General features: G+C 37.9%; 1 pseudogene across 9 annotated transcripts in view; it reads right to left on the bottom strand.

Annotated features, from left to right (window-relative positions):
• The window catches only part of LOC110310532, a 120,043-nt pseudogene that overhangs the window by 10,637 nt on the left and 89,827 nt on the right, over positions 1-19,579 (bottom strand). For 8 of the 9 annotated variants that reach the window (XR_003834982.1, XR_003834979.1, XR_003834980.1 and 5 more), the window contains one exon: positions 9,619-9,745. The exons of the other annotated variant lie outside the window; for it this stretch is intronic. The product of XR_003834982.1 is annotated as a protein SMG5 pseudogene, transcript variant X6 (transcript). The remainder of the gene's footprint in view (positions 1-9,618; positions 9,746-19,579) is intronic. 9 annotated transcript variants of the gene reach the window in all.

Genomic DNA, 19,579 nt, shown 5'->3' with positions numbered 1-19,579 from the left:
CTTCTCAGAGGACAAGAGGAGGGGGTAGGGGATGAGGGGCTATGTGAGAGAAAACTGGGAGGAGAAGAGGGGGCTGCAATTTGGTATAAAGTGAATAAATAAATTATTTTTAAGTGAATATTTTGATTTAATATTTAGTATTTAAATTTTCTATATATTATACATTTGACATTCCAAACCATTTATAATTGAAGGCAAAGCCTTTTCAAAAGTATTTTAAAAAAAGAAGATATTTTATGCCTTTAGAGTGAAGAAGACATTTTAAATAGTATCAAGTATTCAAATGTGTTGACTGGAAGCAAAAGTTAATGTATTTTATTACACTAAAATCAAGAACCCATTTTACAAAACTATTAAGTAAGAATTCTGTTATTAAAAGACATTTGTAATATTTTAACAATAAACCCCAACATCAAGAATATTAATTAAGGACGAACTAGCGAGATTTCTCAGTGGTGTGAGCACTGGCTGCTCTTAAGAGGACCTGGGTTCAATTCTCAGCATTAAACCATCTTGGAAATGCAGTTCCAGGGGGTGTGATGCCCTCTACTGTCCTTCTTGACCCCTGCATATATGCACACTTGCACAGTGACATACATGCATACAAAACTCCTATATACAAAAAATAAAAATAAATAAATCTGAAAAAATTAAGTCTGAAGCCAGAGGTGGCGATGCACGTCTGTAATACCAGTAGTCGGTGTGTAGAGGCAAAAGAATCAGGTGTTCAAGGTTGGCTTCCAGCTTGAGGCAAGCCTGGGCTACTTAAGACCCTGTCTCAAAAAGAGCAGGAGGAGGAATGGACAGTTGTCAGCAAATAATTGGAAATGTTCACTCTTTAAAAACCAGATTTACAAATTAAAGACACTGTGAAATACAGAACATATCCAGCTATAAAACATGAAACAACTAACAAAACCAACTTTTGCTTTGATAGAGAGTGAGGAGAGCATTTGTGTGCTGTGGATATAATCAGTTTCAAGATGGTTGGGCTTGACTCACTACTACTGAAGACTCACAGACCTTACTAAGCAGCACCTTCAGCTTTGGACTGGCACAGAAGCCTCTTGCATCTGCACACCATTTGACAATAGAAAAAATAGCCCTAGCAACATTGTCTGTAATAGACGAAAGCAAAACAAACAAAAAGTCCAAAAACTAGAAATAATGTAATTGTGTATCAACAATGAATTGAATAAACTATAATATACCCACACATTACATTGTAAACATACATAAGCCAGTAGCACCCACCCATATGGATATATCACCCAGAGATAATGTTTCGCAAACACCATCATCCATAGAACATTAGAAAACACAAGTCTGAACCTAAGGCCCTAATTGGCAAAACTGAAAAATGTATTCCTAATGGATACATACTTGACAAAAGCAAAAACGTAGGGAGCTATAGTATCCACTGTAGGAAATATGAAAGGAAAGTGTATATGTTTGTACATTTTGAGTGTAAATCTGATCACTTAAAATCCAAAGTTTATAGAAAAAGGCCAAATGCCAACTATTTGACGTGTGTGTGCATGTGTGTGTGTGTGTGCGTGTGAGTGTGTGTGCACTCATGCATCCTGACATTCTGCCCTACAAGTAGCACTAAGATTGCAAGCACTTACTCTATAGGTCCAGCTTTACATCAGTAGTGGGAATTTAAATTCAACTCATCCTGCATATTCAACAATCATTTTTACTCACTGAGCCATCTCTGTAGCCCTATGGCTCCTTACACTTGTAACTTCAGAGGATTGCCACACTGACTCTAGATAACTTGAATAATAAATACAATTAATACTAAGTAATTGTTTTCAATTAAAAAGAGAAAATGTTTACTAAAAATGATCAAAATTATCAAAACATTTTTCTATATAGAAATAGAACTAGACGGAATAAAAAATTTAAAGTTGGGTAAGATTTCAAATAATCTTTAGAATTACAGATGCAGTCAAACAGCTGTATATAAAGGAGCTATAACAAACATCAGGCTAAATGCTGCCTTTTGTTCTATGTACAATATATTGAAAATATTTTTCTAATTTATTTTTCTCTCAATTTCATTCATAACATTCATGATTCAATCATGAATTCACTCTTGTGTGAATAAGATTCTGTCTACTTTTACAAACTATATTCCTATAGAAGACACATAACTTATAACAAAATCTAATAAAATTACCAGTTTAAATGTAACTCTTATAAATGATGGCACAATATTTCAGCAAATGACCTCTAAAATAAGACTTTTAAAATAGATGTGTCTAATTTTATCACAGAGACACCTGATACAATCGTATACTTTGACTCCCAAAGAAGCAAAAAAATTAGGTATGAAATCAAGAAAAGATAAAAACAGGTTTTCTTCTTAGACATAGCCTTGTGTATAGGCAATCATGGTTCTTCTGCCTCCTGCATGCAGGAATTACAGATCCAGTAAAATATTTTATTATAAGTCTATAAGAATAAATGAGATCTCTGGCGAAATAAAGACCTTCCAGCTATGGAAGTTCAAACAGAAATTATTCTCCATTGCACATCATAAATGAATGTTGCTTGTGGATGGGAGACTGACTTAAATGAATGCTAATATCCTTTCTGTCATTTGATTGTTTTTATTCATAGAGATTGTTTTTTAATTGTTTTATTTACTTACATTTTAAATGTTGCCCCCTTCCCTGTGCCCCTCCAAGAGTTCTTCACCTAATTCTCTTCCCTTTGCCTCCCAACCCCCACCCACTTCCCCCACACTCATCTCCCACTCCCCTCATCCACCCACCAGGACATAAAGTCTCTACACAAATAGGTGTATCCTTTCCCACTCAGACCAGACAAGGCAGTCCTCTGCTACATATGTGCTGGGGGCCTGGAGCAGTTCATGTATGTTCTCTGGTTGGTGGCTTAGACTCTGGGAGCTCACAGGGGTCCAAGTTGGTTGACATTATTGGTCTTCCTATGGGGTTGCAATCCCCTTCAGCTGCTTTGTTCCTTCCCCTGACTCTTCCATAAGAGTCCCCTACCTCAGTCCAAGGTTTGGCTATGACCATCTGCATCTGTCTCAGTTAGATGCTGGTAGAGCCTTGCAGAGGACAGCCATGCTAGGCTCCTGTTTATAAGAACCCAGTCTTACATAACCATGAGTTCCCGTGAGACAGTGCTCTTTAAGATTCTTGTTTCTACAACTTTTATTTGTTCCTAAATTTATCACTTGGCAGAGTAAACAGTTGGGAAGCACAACTGGACTTAAAGCAGAGAGAGAAAGGAAAATCTGAAACCATACCATATGCAAAGACACGCAGGAACAGATATGCAAACTGTAACACACTTCTTCCACTTCCTCCAGTGTGGTGGATGCCTGACCTATAGGGAAAAGCTGGTATCCTTCAACAGCCAGTGTCTTCCCATTTGAAATGTAAATAAAGAAAATATCCAAGAAAAAAGAAAGAAAAATGTTTTTAAAAAAATCAAACCTTTCCTTCCTCCCATGATGACTCATTAACCTATTCTCAGATGTTCCTTACCAAATTGCTATCAGTGTATCTAAAACTAAAATTGCCTCATCTGTACAGTCATTTTGGTCAGATAATAAGGCAAATGTTTTCCCTTTCTTGCATCGTGTCTGTTGCACTGGATGATAAAACAATTGCTGTCAATCCTGGACAGGATGGATCTGAAGCACCTGTGCCATCTGAATAAAATCTGTCATTGTGTAAGACAGCCTGGATGAAGCAAAGAAATTGCCAGTTCAATCCAAAGCAGGAATGGCACCATCAAGCATCAGCATGTTGACGGAGGACCATATATAATCATCGTCTGAGGGCTAAGCTTCAGTCACAGAAAGCTGCAAGGACAGACTTCTTCTGTGCAGCATGAGACGAGTCTGAACTTTCCTGTCAGTGACAAGGTTAGAACAGCACACCTCCCACACACAAAATGAATCAGACACAAGGAGCCTGGTTCTCCCAGAACTTAAAGCACTTCCAGAAACCACTTTAACTCTTTCAAGTACTGAGGGAAATGTTAAAAGGAAGAAGACTGAGGAAGTAGTAGCTAATAATATATTCACAGCAGTTTAACAAATGAACAAACGATGTACTTAATAATGCTATTGGTAATGTTGGAACAATGTCAAGAGCTTCAAATGTCTAAGAGGAGGGAAAATTTGAGTTCTTTATAGTTTATGTCAGAAATATTGACATATTCTGCAACTGTTATGCCTGGCATGAATCAAAATTTCCAACTGTAAGATGTGCTGACAGGTATGAAGCAAATATAACAAACTGAAAAACCGAAGTGAGCATTGATAACAAACACTGAAACTGAAAACTCTTTTAGGGGCAGGGCATGATGCCAGACTCCTGGGAGATGCTAGCAAGTGCCCGTGCACCTGACATCATCCTCACAAGGCAAAGAATAGCTGCTTCATAGAATGAAACTGTCAAAGCTCAGAGGAAACAGTTGATTAGGGCCAAGCCAAGTAAGTGTAGAAGAATACATGATCTGGGAGAACTTTATTTTTATTATAGCTCACCTGCTTCTAAATTACAACCCACATTTACCAACTTTGGAAAGTATATGGACTGGTCAGGGTCACTGAGTTAACCTTTGACTTCAGGGTATGATCTGAGTAAGGGCAAACCCAGCAACCAATAGAAGGCACCAAAAACAATAGGTGCAGGTAAGTGGGATGCACACTGATTACTTTCTCACCTTTGCTCACATTGTAAAACTCAGCAGCTCTCCATCATCATCATCATCAACCTCATCACATCAATTAATCTACAACAGCAGTGGCAGGAGCAAGCACAGCAGCAGCTGCAGGAGGTTATAAATATTTTTCTCCTCTCAAAATTAATGTATCAAGAACTTGAACAGGTGTGAAGTAGTTGTCCAACCCTCTGCACTTTACCAAGCAGAGTGCACACGCACACATACACACACACACACACACACACACACACGATAAATATAACTTTAAATTTGTTTTAGTTAGAAAGGAGTGCAAAAACTAAGCGTGGAGTGAATGAGATCTGTATAATATCATTTCTACAAATGAAAACCAATGATTAATGAAACAGTACTGCATCTTCCCAAGATGTTTGTGTGCCTATACCTTGGTGAGCATAACTTAAATAATAATAACAAATGGAGCTAGGGAAGTGAGTATAGCAGAAGATACAAAAATAAAGGCCTAGCAGAGAACTTTGATGTGCTCTGCTGTGAAAGCAAGCATCATAAACTCAATTCTCTGCCTCAGAGGGCCAAAATCAAGTTTTGGAAAAATTCTATTTAAAAGAACTGCAAAGAAGGAACTATACAAAATAATATTAACTGTGTTTGTGCCAGATCCATTTTGGTATGTTTTTCCACAATTTTAGAATTTGCTGTAAATTTTTATTTATAACACTCAAGTAAGAATAAATGCCAAGGCATTCATTTTTTACTCAAGTGTTATATAAATACAAATTTAATATCATTCAGTCAGTCTAGCTTAAACAGCAAGGTCCAGGATCACTGAGGGAATCTGTCTCCAAAAGACAAAAAGGCTGAGAATCATAGAGAAAGACATATAATGTCACAACATGAACTGTGGCCTGCATACGCATATTTAAAGACACGGGCTCCCTAAGTATACATATGCATAATGCAACATGCACAGATTTAAAAGTATAATAAAATAAAATAATAAAAAATGAATGCCTCACACCTGAAAGCAGTGAACATACTGATATAACCTGACATTAATCCTTTCTTCATTTACAGTATTAGACAGATTTTTCCTAGCTATGAGTTAGATAAAAGGCAGTACATTTGACATGGTGCCAGTTGAAGTCATTAATCCTGAAGATAACAATACAGGCCTGCCAGTCAGCAAGCGTCATCAAGAAAAAAAGAAAAAAGGTTGTCTTCATTGAAATTATCTACATGTCTAGACTTTGATATGTCCATTGATGAATTAACTTATGAGCAATACCTAAAAAAATTCCCTTTGTTGTTTCAGTTGGGTTAATGATGACTTGTTTTGATTGCTGAATCAAGTTCCCTGCTATTTCTTACTACACATGCATGAAAATTAGAATAGCCCCGATCTGTATGTTTGATAAATGCAAAACTGTTAGATATTATATTAAATTTAGAATTATCACATCAATATTTTGTGACTAGAGACAAAAATCACTTAAAAATAAATTACCTTCATGCAAAGTATGTTTGGATAGCAGTTAGTAATTCAAATAAGTCCACAAACGTCATCTTCAAAGAGATCTCCTTCCCATTAAAAAACATACCCTGAGTCCCTCTCCTCAGCTCCTAGCAATTGCTAAGCTTTTTTCTGTCTCCATAGATTTGCATACTCAGTATATTTCAAAATATACAGTCATATAATACATTTTCTTTGCCTTTTTTTCCTTTATCCTTCCAAGGAAAGCCATTTTAATTGAATGAGTTGTTAACTGCTGATTGGAACAAGCTCAATAATTCCAACCCAAGTTGCCTTTGGAATAATTGTCATTGTCCCTATCAGTAAATCACCACTTGATGTGATGAACGATGTTGAGCGCTGGGGTAAATCCAAGCCAAATCCAGCCTTATCCACTCATTGCCTTCCCTAATCTTGCTGCTCTCTATCTTGGGTGCTTGGCAATAGCTTGAATAAAATGCATACATCCACCTACTCATCTTTTTCTGTCCTTATATATACTCATCCCTAGAAGGCATTTTTACTTTTTGATCACCCTAATGTAATCTGGTTTTGGTTCCACATGCCTGCAATTCCAGCCTTTGAGAGCCACAGGCAGGAGGATTGCAAAACCAGCCTGGATTATATAAGACCCTGTCTTGAAATTCAAAATATAAGAAAGAAAACAAGTTAAAACATCACCCTGCATTTAAAAGCTCCCATATGAAACTTCCTCTGGCATGCTTTCTATGCACACACTCTTTCTCCACCTGGTACCTCTGCTGTTGGACTTACTATGGACGACACTATTAAATGTTTATGAATAAGTACTCCAGTAGATATTGGAAATTCTTATCTCTAATGTTCATCCCAATGCCTATTACTAAGAAACCAATAAATTGTTGAATACATAAAAATTGGAAAATGGACAAAATGCCCACAAATAGTCTGTGGAGCACATTTAGATAAATTTGGACAACAGTGGAGCCCAAAGCAGTATTAGCACCAGCCTAGGCAACCTCAACACTCGATCAAAATGTGAGTTCTTAGCCTCAACTCAAAACCTACTGAGTCATATATAGAGAGGGGGTCCCAGCAATCCATTGTTAACAAGACCCCCTGGCTACTGATATGCACAGTTTATACACATTCCTGAAAACAGAGAAGACAGGAACAACTGTCTTAACACAGTCTCTTGAAAACCACGCATGGGTACCTGAGAGGTTCAAAAGGTAAAACCACTCACCACCAAGACCCACAACCTGAATTGAATGCCTGAGACTCACAGAATAGAAGGCAGAACAGGCTCCTGAACATTGTCTTCTAACCTGCAATTAGATGCTGTGGCATACATCACCACCCCCACCTATACATACTACTGTAATAAAATTAAGTTCAAAGGCCAATGCTTTTTCCAGAAGCCATGCTTTCCAGTTTTCTGTGTTCAGAGGTTGCTCATTGGTAGCAGTCTGAAAGACTCCTTTTTCTGCTTCTCCACCTTCCATGCTGAAGTCTCTGGGATCATGCTTCTAGTTGCAAACCTCTATTCATTCTTGCCATGAATATTGTTTGTATAATAGCAACCATTTATTTCTCCAGTACCAACCTATCTAAACGCACCTTGTGTGAATGTGCCTTCTCAGTGCCCCTACTTAAATCCTTATTATAATAGCACTTATCTTTACCACTCAAATCACAACTTTGTATTTTCACTGTCTGGATCACTTACTTAACATTATCCTCAAATTCAGTAGTTTTAAGTTGCATGCATTTATTATCTCACACCTTTGTGGACCAGACAGGCATCTGATATAAGCAGGACTCAACTGGGAAAGAATTAACTCCAAAACTCATTGAGGTATCCATACTTTGTCTTCACAGCTGTTGGGTTGAGGGTCTAAGTTCATTACTGTGTGAACCTATCGCCATTGACTGATATTGTCACTAAAACCAGCAAGAGACTCACAGGTCTGGCATCTCCTCACTTTTCCCATAAACTAAACATTGGAAGTGAACCCCTTAGGGGATGTCACAGTAAAGAAGAAAGTTGATTACACAAGCTTCTGGATTCAAGAAATTGGAATCACAGAACACATTTCACAACCCTACCTCCTACTTTCTTACGCATGTTTCATGTGGGTAAACACAGGGCTATGAAAGAATTATTTTTCTAACTTTAAGACAAGCCTGCTAGAAATGGTGAAGCTTATAAGTTTTGTCAAATTCACCTAACTAGTCAGAGACTCATTAGGATTTGAACTTACTGGCTCCACACTATTCTTCCTGTGATCTTTGCATCTCTATGGTTGGATTCTTGTGTTGAATATATAATTCATCCCCTTAATCTTCACTTTTTCTTGTTAATGCTTACCCTTTTGTGACTAAACCCATCCTGTGTTATCATCTTTAAATGTCTAATAACATCAATGATTTCAGAAGCAATGGACCTAGATATTTGCAAACTATGGTTACTCAGTTTTCACACAGCAGTATCTCAATGTTAATTACTGTCACTGTTTATGTGGTAAAATGATACTGGAGTAAATTAACAAACATCTGCTTTTGTCCCAGATCCTAGCTCCTCTGGGTCTCATTGTGTTCATCTGTTAAATAAGATCATTGAAGTAGAGCCTTTATAAGGCTCTTCAGTTTATATAGCACAGCGAGATGCTGAGAGTGTGAAACACACAGCAAGTTCCACTAAGTCCCCTTGCACCTCACACTCCTTCTTCTGGTGAGTTAGCCTGCACACTGAGACACTTCCACCCCCAGGATTTCTGAAATTATTTACTGAATCAACAGAATTTCAGGCAGATGGTTTCTATATCCTTATGTCCTTAAAAAAAATTCTGGCATGTGAACTGAACAGGGAGATTAAAATCTAGCTCTTCCTTGTATTGTTTCCAGTTTTCCCTTTCATCTCTTCTCTCTGCCTTTCCATTTACCAGTGCTGTGAACTGAGAGAGCATCAGAACTCCGACCTGTCTTTATCACCACTGTGAAGTATTCTCTGAAATACATATAAGTCAGTAGAATGAATTATGATATGAAAGAATTTCTATGGCATATATCCCTTAATAGTTGTTCTATTTAAACTTTTAGATTATTTTCTCACAATCCTTACATGTTAATCAACCCAAGGTGGCCATTTGTAATTAAAATAAAGATCGGTTTTAATAGACTGAACTCAGCCTCACTTAACGGATATGAGTTTCTGATTTGCCAAGCTGATTTACGGCTTTTTTGAATTTTATCAACTATTAAACAGCTCATTTTTGGAAAGATTTATTAATGAAACATATACTTAGGTAACCAGAATATTGCAATATAAATCAATATAAATCTGAAAGTGATATTCACACAAGACTGTTCCATTCATCTCAACATTATGCAACATCACACAAACAGAGGCTTCTTATGCTTGAGTTGTTACCCACCCAGGCAGTCCAGGAGAAAAAATATCAAAGCACTGTCTAACTAGGGCTGTGTGAACATCCAAATGAAGTCCAAGGCCAATAATTACAGGTTTCTTCATATAGCAGGTACTCAATGATCACTGAATATCTGAAAAACAAAAGATGAGAAAAACCAAACATCAAGGAATTTAGGATCTAGAGAACTGAGTCTATTCTGTTGTATTTCTCGATGTTTTTCTAGAGTGGCTTCACAGCTAGATATGAGAAACAAAGGGACTGAGGCTTTTCATTGAAGGATATTAGCTATATGCTGTGCCATGTGAAATGCAATAGAAGTTTGTAACAGAGATCATTCCTTGTGAACTCATATGCCACTGGATCTTGGTGTTAGAAGTAAGGGGCAGTGAGTAAAGGTAGTTCCTACAAACCAAAAGACTTGAGCTAAATCATCAGGACTTCTGAAAGATTTCTTCTGATCTCCCCTGTAGTACACACACACACACACACACACACACACAAATATAAAATAAATAATTAAAATTATGGTAAGCTGAAAAAGGGAAACAGAATCTACAAACACGGAATCTTAGTGGCAAAGTCACAGGGTAGTGATTGACTATAAACAAGGTAAAGGAATAAGCAAGTGAGACATAAGAAACCCAAATAAACATGATATAAGGGATAAAAGTCTTTACTAAAGTCCATCTACATGTTTGCAGTGGCTTTTCCCCTACCTGTGGGATGTACAAAATGTTCCCTTGAATAAAAAACAATCAAGGAACGGTCTCCATTCTGGGCAATTCTGACAAAAAAATACAAACACTAGTGTTCTGGGTAATATTTGCTTTCCAGGGCTGCAATAATAAAGAGTCTCAGACTCATGACTTTCTCAACAGAAACATATTTCCCTCCCTTCTATTGGATGGAGATCTAAAAATAGAAGGGCTGGTTTCTTTTCTCTTCCTGGTGCCCCCTGGACCATGTCCTCCCTGCATCTTCACATACTCTTCCTTCAAGAAGTCCTAACCTCTTTTTATACCTGACACCTGTGATTCTGGACTAAGCCTATAATAATTTTTCTCAATATTGTAAAAGAGTCTGTCCTAAAATGTAATCATTTTCTGAGACAACACAGGTCAGAACGTCAGCATGTGAATTGGGGAGGAAAAGACAATGTAGAACACACAGATATGCTCACATGGAGTTAAGAGCAGAACAATGTAATTATACAACAAGAGGGTGGGCAAAGGGCCACAGGAAAGACTTACAGATGCCACATAATTTCACAAATATAATAACAGAAAAATTTTAAAGGAAAAAAAGGACCTTGTAAAGAAAACCCTGAGATGCAAAATGTAGTGTTAGAAAATATATTCCTGATTTCTCTGTGTTCTTCGCTCAGGTAACTATAAATTCTCATACACTACACTTGGGGTCTGTTATACATACTTACACAATGGTATATCCCCTACTATAGGGAGGAGAAGAGCTCATAAGGCCTGGGAATCTCACAAAACTTAGAAAATTAGGGGAGCTCAGAAAATTGTGAGAGTCATGAGGCCTTTCTTCCAACCCCAGGTTATAAAAACATTAAACAATCTTTGGCGGGAGGCGGGGTGGGTGGAGAGACCCTCTTCAGTGCAGCTGCCTGCAAATTGTGCAATGATATTCTAGGATGCAACTTCTGGTCGTCCATGGGGAGATGAGGTTAGGTGATGTAGCTACCCAAGGGACACCTAGGCTTCCATAAGGAGCCTGAGTCAACTCACCGACTCACCAAGCTAGATGTGAGTAGTTTTTTGATTTTTTGGTTTTTTTCTATCATAACTGCCCTATCTGAGATGGATAGATATGGGCTTATATTTTCTCAGGAAAAGTCACAGATGGAAACCTTAGACACCCCGTATTTCACTAGGGAAAGCAAGTGTCTTCTCCAAGGACAACTTTGATAATTGGTGACAAAACCTGATTCACACTCAATGTTCTTTCCACCACTACATAGTGCCTGAAAAAAATAAAAAAAGCAACACCATTCCAGTGATCATGGATTTTTTTTGTTGGTTTATTGGTTGGTTGGTTGTTGTTTTTTTTTTTTTAAGGATAAAAACTAATTTTTGCAAAGGACTTTGAAATCTGTATTGCCTTGATATACAGGTGAAATGTGACTGTACTATCAAGGTCTGTGCTGAAAGATATAGGATCTACTAGCCACATATCCCTAAATAAATTGAAGCCACTAAGTTTTTTTTTAATTTTTAATATTTTTTATTACGTATTTTCCTCAATTACATTTCCAATGCTATCCCAAAGGTCCCCCATACCTCCCCCCACTTCTCTACCCACCCATTCCCAGTTTTTTGGCCCTGGCTTTCCCCTGTACTGGGGCATATAAAGATTGTGTGTCCAATGGGCCTCTCTTTCCAGAGATGGCCGACTAGGCCATCTTTTGATACATATGCAGCTAGAGTCAAGAGCTCTAGTTAGTTTGTAATGTTGTTCCACCTATAGGGTTGCAGATCCCTTTAGCTCCTTGGGTACTTTCTCTAGCTCCTCCATTGGGGGCCCTGTGATCCATCCAATAGCTGACTGTGAGCATCCACTTCTGTGTTTGCTAGGCCCCGGCATAGTCTCACAAGAGACAGCTATATCTGGGTCCTTTCAGCAAAATCTTGCTAGTGTATGCAATGGTGTCAGCGTTTGGAAGCTGATTATGGGGTGGATCCCTGGATATGGCAGTCTCTAGATGGTCCATCCTTCCATCACAGCTCCAAACTTTGTCTCTGTAACTCCTTCCATGGGTGTTTTGTTCCCAATTCTAAGGAGGGGCACAGTGTCCACACTTTGGTATTCATTCTTCTTGAGTTTCATGCGTTTAGCAAATTGTATCTTATATCTTGGGTATCCTAAGTTTTGGGCTAATATCCACTTATCAGTGAGTACATATTGTGTGAGTTCCTTTGTGATTGTGTTACCTCACTCAGGATGATGCCCTCCAGGTCCATCCATTTGGCTAGGAATTTCATAAATTCATTCTTTTTAATAGCTGAGTAGTACTCCATTGTGTAAATGTACCACATTTTCTGTATCCAGTCCTCTGGTGAGGGGCATCTGGGTTCTTTCCAGCTTCTGGCTATTATAAATAAGGCTGCTATGAACATAGTGGAGCATGTGTCCTTCTTACCAGTTGGGACATCTTCTGGATATATGCCCAGGAGAGGTATTGCTGGATCCTCCGGTAGTACTATGTTCAATTTTCTAAGGAACCACCAGACTGACTTCCAGAGTGGTTGTACAAGATTGCAATCCCACCAACAATGGAGGAGTGTTCCTCTTTCTCCACATCCTCGCCAGTATCTGCTGTCACCTGAATTTTTGATCTTAGTCATTCTGACTGATGTGAGGTGGAATCTCAGGGTTGTTTTGATTTGCATTTCCCTGATGATTAAGGATGTTGAACATTTTTTCAGGTGCTTCTCTGCCTTTCAGTATTCCTCAGGTGAGAATTCTTTGTTCAGTTCTGAGCCCCATTTTTAATGGGGTTATTTGATTTTCTGGAGTCCACCTTTTTGAGTTCTTTATATATATTGGATATTAGTCCCCTATCTGATTTAGGATAGGTAAAGATCCCTTCCCAATCTGTTGGTGGTCTTTTTGTCTTATTGATGGTGTCTTTTGACTGGCAGAAGCTTTGCAGTTTCATGAGGTCCCATTTGTCAATTCTCGATCTTACCATGCAAGCCATTGCTGTTCTATTCAGGATTTTTTCCCCTGGAAGCCACTAAGTTTTAACAAACTCAAAGTCTAGTTCTGTTTTCCTGGCTATATTCCAAGTACTTGCGTGCCTATATGTGTTTGGAAACTACCATAGCAGACAGCACAGATATACAGAAGATTTTAATTCAGCAAGTACCCCTGGGACATACCAGTCCAGCATATTAGAGACAGCATGGACACATTTTTTTCCAGAAAGTCTTATGACGCTTAACGGTGAAATACATGTGTTCACAGCACAAAGAAGTCTCTCACAAAAACCTCTCTTGTAAATTTCAACTTCACATTGGCATTTATTTAAACAAAGCTCAACTTTTCTGGAAGTCTACAGATATAAAGATACATTGCTGATACTCCCTAATATAAATTATGTTGGATAATCTCAAATCACCAAATATAAATCAAGATTATTCCAAAAACTCTCCCTTCCTGAAGAAAGCCTGGATTTTTGTTTCACATATAAATTGCTATGGATATGCCTGAATGATATTTTATTACAATCTTTAAACACTAGTGAAGAATTCCTCTGCCCATATGTAAATTTTAAGAATTTATAACTAAAGCTTTTCTTAAGTTCACAAAAATGCATTATAATAAAAAACTACAAAAATACAACCTTTATATTTCAACAATGACAAATTTTGTGAGGTTATAGTTGTAGAGATGTGAATGAATATTCTGAGAAGTATGAGTGACATAGCAGAAGACATCTGAGTGGAATTTGCCTTAAGGACAGGCTCAAAATCCCAGATAGAGTACATCTCAAAGGATAGTACTTCTCAGCGGTACCCCCACAAGCCACAGAAAAGATTTTTCTAAACTACAAGAGCTCATAACTTCTCCACAAACCTACTAAGTTGGAATCTCTGCTGGCAGAATATTGGCCTTCCCATCTTTATAAGCTCCTTGGATAATTCTTCTTCTACTAAAATTTAAGGCAAACATGAATTATGAAATAAAATGGAAAACCCATATGCTTGATATATGATTCTGTAGGGAGGGATTATTAGTCATCCTGGCTATAACAGTTCCATACAAGGTGGAGAAGAACATCATTTATAAAGCAGATAGCATTAAATGTTTTGTGGCTGTTTTCTTATTCTGAAACCGGAATACTGACAGTATTTTCAATTATAATTAGAAAGGCAGAAAATGCCTCACTCCTCCAAACAGTTACCTAACCTGCATACACAATTATATGGTCTTCCTGAACATGTAGGAGAGAGAAAAACAACTTCTGACAGTCATTTTTAAGTTTTCTGATTTTAGAGCCTTTCTTTTATTAGCTTGCAATTTTTTCACTGTAAAAATCAGATGTGCCCTAAATGTATGTCTAATCAACTGAAGCTGCACGTGAAATACTAACAATTAGTAAAAGACACCAGAATGTGAAAGCATTAGTCAATTCTTTTAAAAAGGAAAACAAGGCAGACGTTGTGGCTCGCTCCAATTATCCCAGCATTTAGGAAGACGAGACAGGAAGATTACCATGAATTCAAGGCCCTCTTGGGATATATAGTAATTTCCAGGCGAGCCTATGCTACATAGCGAAACTCTACATAAAAGGAAAAATAGTAACACCATAATAATAATCATTTTAAAGATTTACATTTTAAAAATAGAAAGGAAAACCATACCAAGATGTACCACTTGAGTTAACACCCAATGATCCAAATCAAATCAATCCGTTGATTTTATTTAATATTTTGACAAAGAGTAGAAAGGAAAAGAACAATTTATTTAATTAATAAAATTGATCTTGCCTGATGACTGTAATGTACATAATGCCTGGGAATTTAGTGGGAAATTATATATATAAAGACACACACACACACAAAGAGAGAGAGAGTCTATCCCTGAACAGTTTATACTGAATGCTATTAAGTACAGCCCTACAGAAAACCATGTGGATGACCAGAAAAAATATATATCACCATGAGGGAGAAAATAATATCTTCTCCAAGAGAGAAATTCCATATATCTTCAAGAGTTGAGAGAACAATAGATGAACTTAAAGGGATATGAATGAATACAAGCAGGACTTTCCATAAGGCTAACTGAACAGCTACTGTGTACTTAGCACTCATCCGTGCTCGTTTTACGCATTTCAGCACTTCATAAACCTAGTCATGGCAAACCTGAGCTTCCATAGTACCAATGAGTCAACTCAAAAGAAAACCCCAGAGAGTCTCTTTCACATCCTGAGATATTGCTGGTATCTGAGTCACCGTCAGGGAGGGATGCAAAGTGTACTGATAAATTACTTCCCAACCTGCTAGATCATTTTGCTTGGCAAGTGTCCACAGTGTTGCTGACACAACCTGGAGACTTGTGTGTGCTAAAGCAGCATGTTTTGTTCCTCCTTTTTAGGAAGCAGGAGCACTCTTCATCAGCCTATTACTGTCTAAATAAAGTGAGATGGTGACAGGTGTAGGCTATGGGACTCAATCCACTCTTTTTTTATCCTGGCAAGAGGATCTATCACCCATCCGAAAAGACATTCAGTCCCTGAAAACACGATTTTAACGCTTCATCAAAGCTCGAGGAAGCCTGAAGATGTTTTGGAAGTTAGCCAATTAGGTGTATCTGCAGGGCATCTGCTCTCTCTTTCACTCAGCTAGCCTTCACTCTCTGGGTTCTTTCATCCTTTGCTAAACAGGAGCAGATGAGCCCCAGGCAGCAAATAGGATCTAAAAAGAATAGGCTTTGCATCCTCTGAAAGGCAAGTGCTTTACAGAGATGGCACATCAGAGAGTCTATCCCACGCCGGACAGTTTATACTGAATGCTATTAAGCACAGCGCTACAAAAAAACAATGTGGATGACCAGAAAAAATATATATCACCATGAGGGAGAAAATAATATCTTCTCCAAGTGAGAAATTCCATATCTCTTTCCTTGAAAATAGGTTATTTTATCAAACCATATATCCTGACGACGGATATAATTTAAAAGGATACAAATGAATACAAGCAGGACTTTCCATAAGGCTAACTGAACACCTACTGTGTACTTAGCACTCATCTGTGCTCGTTTTACGCATTTCAGCACTTCATAAACCTAGTTATTGTAAACCTGAGCTTCCATAGTACCAATGAGTCAATTCAAAAGAAAACCTCAGAGAGTCTCTTTTACACCCACTCTTCTCTATTTCTCCTAGTTTCTTCTCACCCCCCTTCCCATCCAGATCCACTCCCTTTCTATGTCTCATTAGAAAGCAAACCAGCTTCTAATAAATAACAAAATACCATAAGATTAAAACAATACCCATCTCATTGTAGTTGGACAAGAAAATGAGAAGAGCCCAAAAGAAGACATAAGAACCAGAGGCCCATTTGTTCACACACTTAGGAATACCATAAAAACACTGCACTAAGACATACCATATATACACAATGGACCTGGTGCAGACCTGTGCGGCCCTGTGAATGATGACTCCATCTCTGTGAGTTCATCTGAACCTTGCTTATGTTGATTTGGAGGGCCTTATTTTCTCAGTGTCCTCCTTCCCCTCTTGTTCTTACATTCTTTCACGGCTCTCTGAGCCCTGAGCAGAGGGATTTATATGTTCTCTATTCAATAAGTGCACTAACCATTGAGTTATTCTTTCTGTCTCCCCTATTAGACCATGAGCCCTTAGAGGGTTCATGTGCACTTACTCATCTCTCAACCTTGGTAGATATCTAGCCTAGCACATGGTAAACGTTTATAAATTTCAATGCATAAATTAGAGGGAATCAATGCTCTGCACATTTTCTTCATATCCTCATTTGGGTTCACTTTGTTTGATTTTAATAATGTCAGCGTCCCTTCCTGTTTATATTGCAGAAACCATCCTTTATTAATATGTCCAGAGTTGTCTCTCTTCAGTACCATTGCCTGGCTCTTGTAGTATTATATTCTCTCTTTAATCCCCTGCAAAGAAAATCATTGCATACATAACTTCTCACTCACTGGCAAATGAATTCATCCGTGAATTAATTCATCTATCCAACTCAAACTTTGGTCTGACCCTCCTGTCTGTTTTTAAGCAGTGAAGCATTCTAAGTACATAAACAGACTCTGGATCACTCAGTCCACAAATGTGCTGCTATATCTACCCTTCCTTATTTTCCTTTCCTACTCTCTGCCTACTTTCTCTTCATTGAAGTACTGGCTCAAGAATCAGCCACTCATAAATCTCTCCACTCATAAACCAGACTGCATTTGTAACTTCTTCACAGTGTTTGTGCCATACGCTGCTAAACCGAATCACTGAGAATTACTGCCTAAAGCAAAATGGAAAAAGACTGGGTCGATCTCTCTAGCACCCTTAAGTAAATGTCCATGAGGGGTTTGAACAGGAATGACCCATATTGCTTGTATAGTTGAGTGTTTAGTCACCAGTGAGTGGAACAATTTGAAAAGATTATTAAGATTAGGTAGGCATGGCTTTGTCGCGGAGATGGTGTGGCTTTGTTGGAGGAAATGTGTCACTGGGATTTGCTTTGAAGTTTCCTATAGCTCACTCTCTTCCTGTTGCCTAGGAATCAAGATGTAGAACTCTGCTTCTCCAGTACCATTCCTTCTATACCTGCTGCCATGCTTCCTGCCATGATGCTAATGAACTAAACCTTTAAAACTATAAGCAAGGTCCCAGTTAAATGCTTTCTTTTATAAGACTTGCTTTCTCCATGGTGACTTTTCACCACAATAGAACAGTGACTAAGATAATGTCCTACTATGACATCATACACACACACAAACACACACACACACACACACACACACACACTTACCCCAACTGTTTTAGATGAATGAATAAATACATAAAAAGAATTTTACAGAAAAATGTGGTACATTTATACAATAGAGTACTACACAGGTATTTAAGAAATGAAGTTATGAAATTCTTAGACAAATGGATGGATCTGGAGGATATCATCTTGAGTGAAGTAACCCAATAACAAAAGAACACACATGATATGTACTCACTGATAAGTGGATATTAGCTCAGAAGCTCAGAATCTTTTTTAGAAGGGGGAGCAAAATACCCATAGAAGGAGTTATAGAGACAAAATTTGGAGCAGAGTAGACAAAATTTGGAACGACCATCCAGAGACTGCCGCACTTGGGGATCCATTCCATAAACAACCACCAAACCCAGACACTAGGCAGATGTCAACAAGAGCCTGCTGACAGGAGCCTGATATAGCTGTCTCCTGTGAGGCTCTGCCAGTGCCTGACAAATACAGAAGTGGATGCTCACAGTCATCCAGTGGACAGAGCACAAGGTCCCCAATGAAGGAGCTAGAGAAAGTACCCAGGGAGCTGAAGGGGTCCGAAGCCCCATAGGAGGAACATCAATATGAACTAACCAGTACCCCCAGAGCTCCTTGGAACTATACCACCAATCAAAGAAAACACATGCTGGAACTTGTGACTCTAGCTGTATGTATATGTAGCAGAGGATGGCCTAGTTGGTCATCAATGGGAGGAGTGACACTTAGTTCTGTGAAGGCTTTATACCCCAGTATAGGAGAATGCCAGGACCAGGAATGGAAGTGGGTGGTTTAGGGAGCAAGGGGAGGGGGGAGGGGATCGTGGATTTTCAGAGGGGAAAGTAGGAAATGGAATGACATTTCAAATGTAAATAAAGAAAATATCTAATAAAAAAATAATTTTTCAGAAGTTGAAAATACTACACTACCTACCTTTCCTGTCATCCAACAGTGGATGCTATACAGATATTGATTTTTAAACATAGGTTAAAACTGAAAGGAAGAAATAAATACTGAGATTGAGGAATGAATACTAAGACTCAAAACTGAAGAAAATTATACTTATATTCTCAATCAAAAAATACAATTTTAAGATGACTGCTGACTGGTAAGGACTTTTTTTTTTTTTACTTCTTCAATAGTTTTTATTGTAGGTAACTAGACACAAGAAACAATTCTAAGTTCTAGTTTCAGTCAAGTCACATTTTTCCCTTGACATACTACACTAAACAATTAGATGTAAAATATAATAATGTTTTGTAATTATTTGTTTTTACTTATTATAGTTTTTACTTTTATAACATATAAAAGCATACAATTGTTGAAAGGATTTTTTTTTAATTTCCTATATTAGTAAAATTCTCAGCTATTTGGACAGTTCTTTACTAAAAGAAAAATTTGGGGGCTAAACATCGTGACACACACCTTTAATCCCAGCACTTGGGAGGTAG

Source organism: Mus caroli, chromosome 15, assembly GCF_900094665.2.
Source record: "Mus caroli chromosome 15, CAROLI_EIJ_v1.1, whole genome shotgun sequence".
NCBI classification, from domain to species: Eukaryota; Metazoa; Chordata; class Mammalia; order Rodentia; family Muridae; genus Mus; species Mus caroli.
The sequence above is the reverse complement of the archived record's forward strand: the minus strand, read 5'-3'. Positions and strand labels throughout refer to the sequence as shown.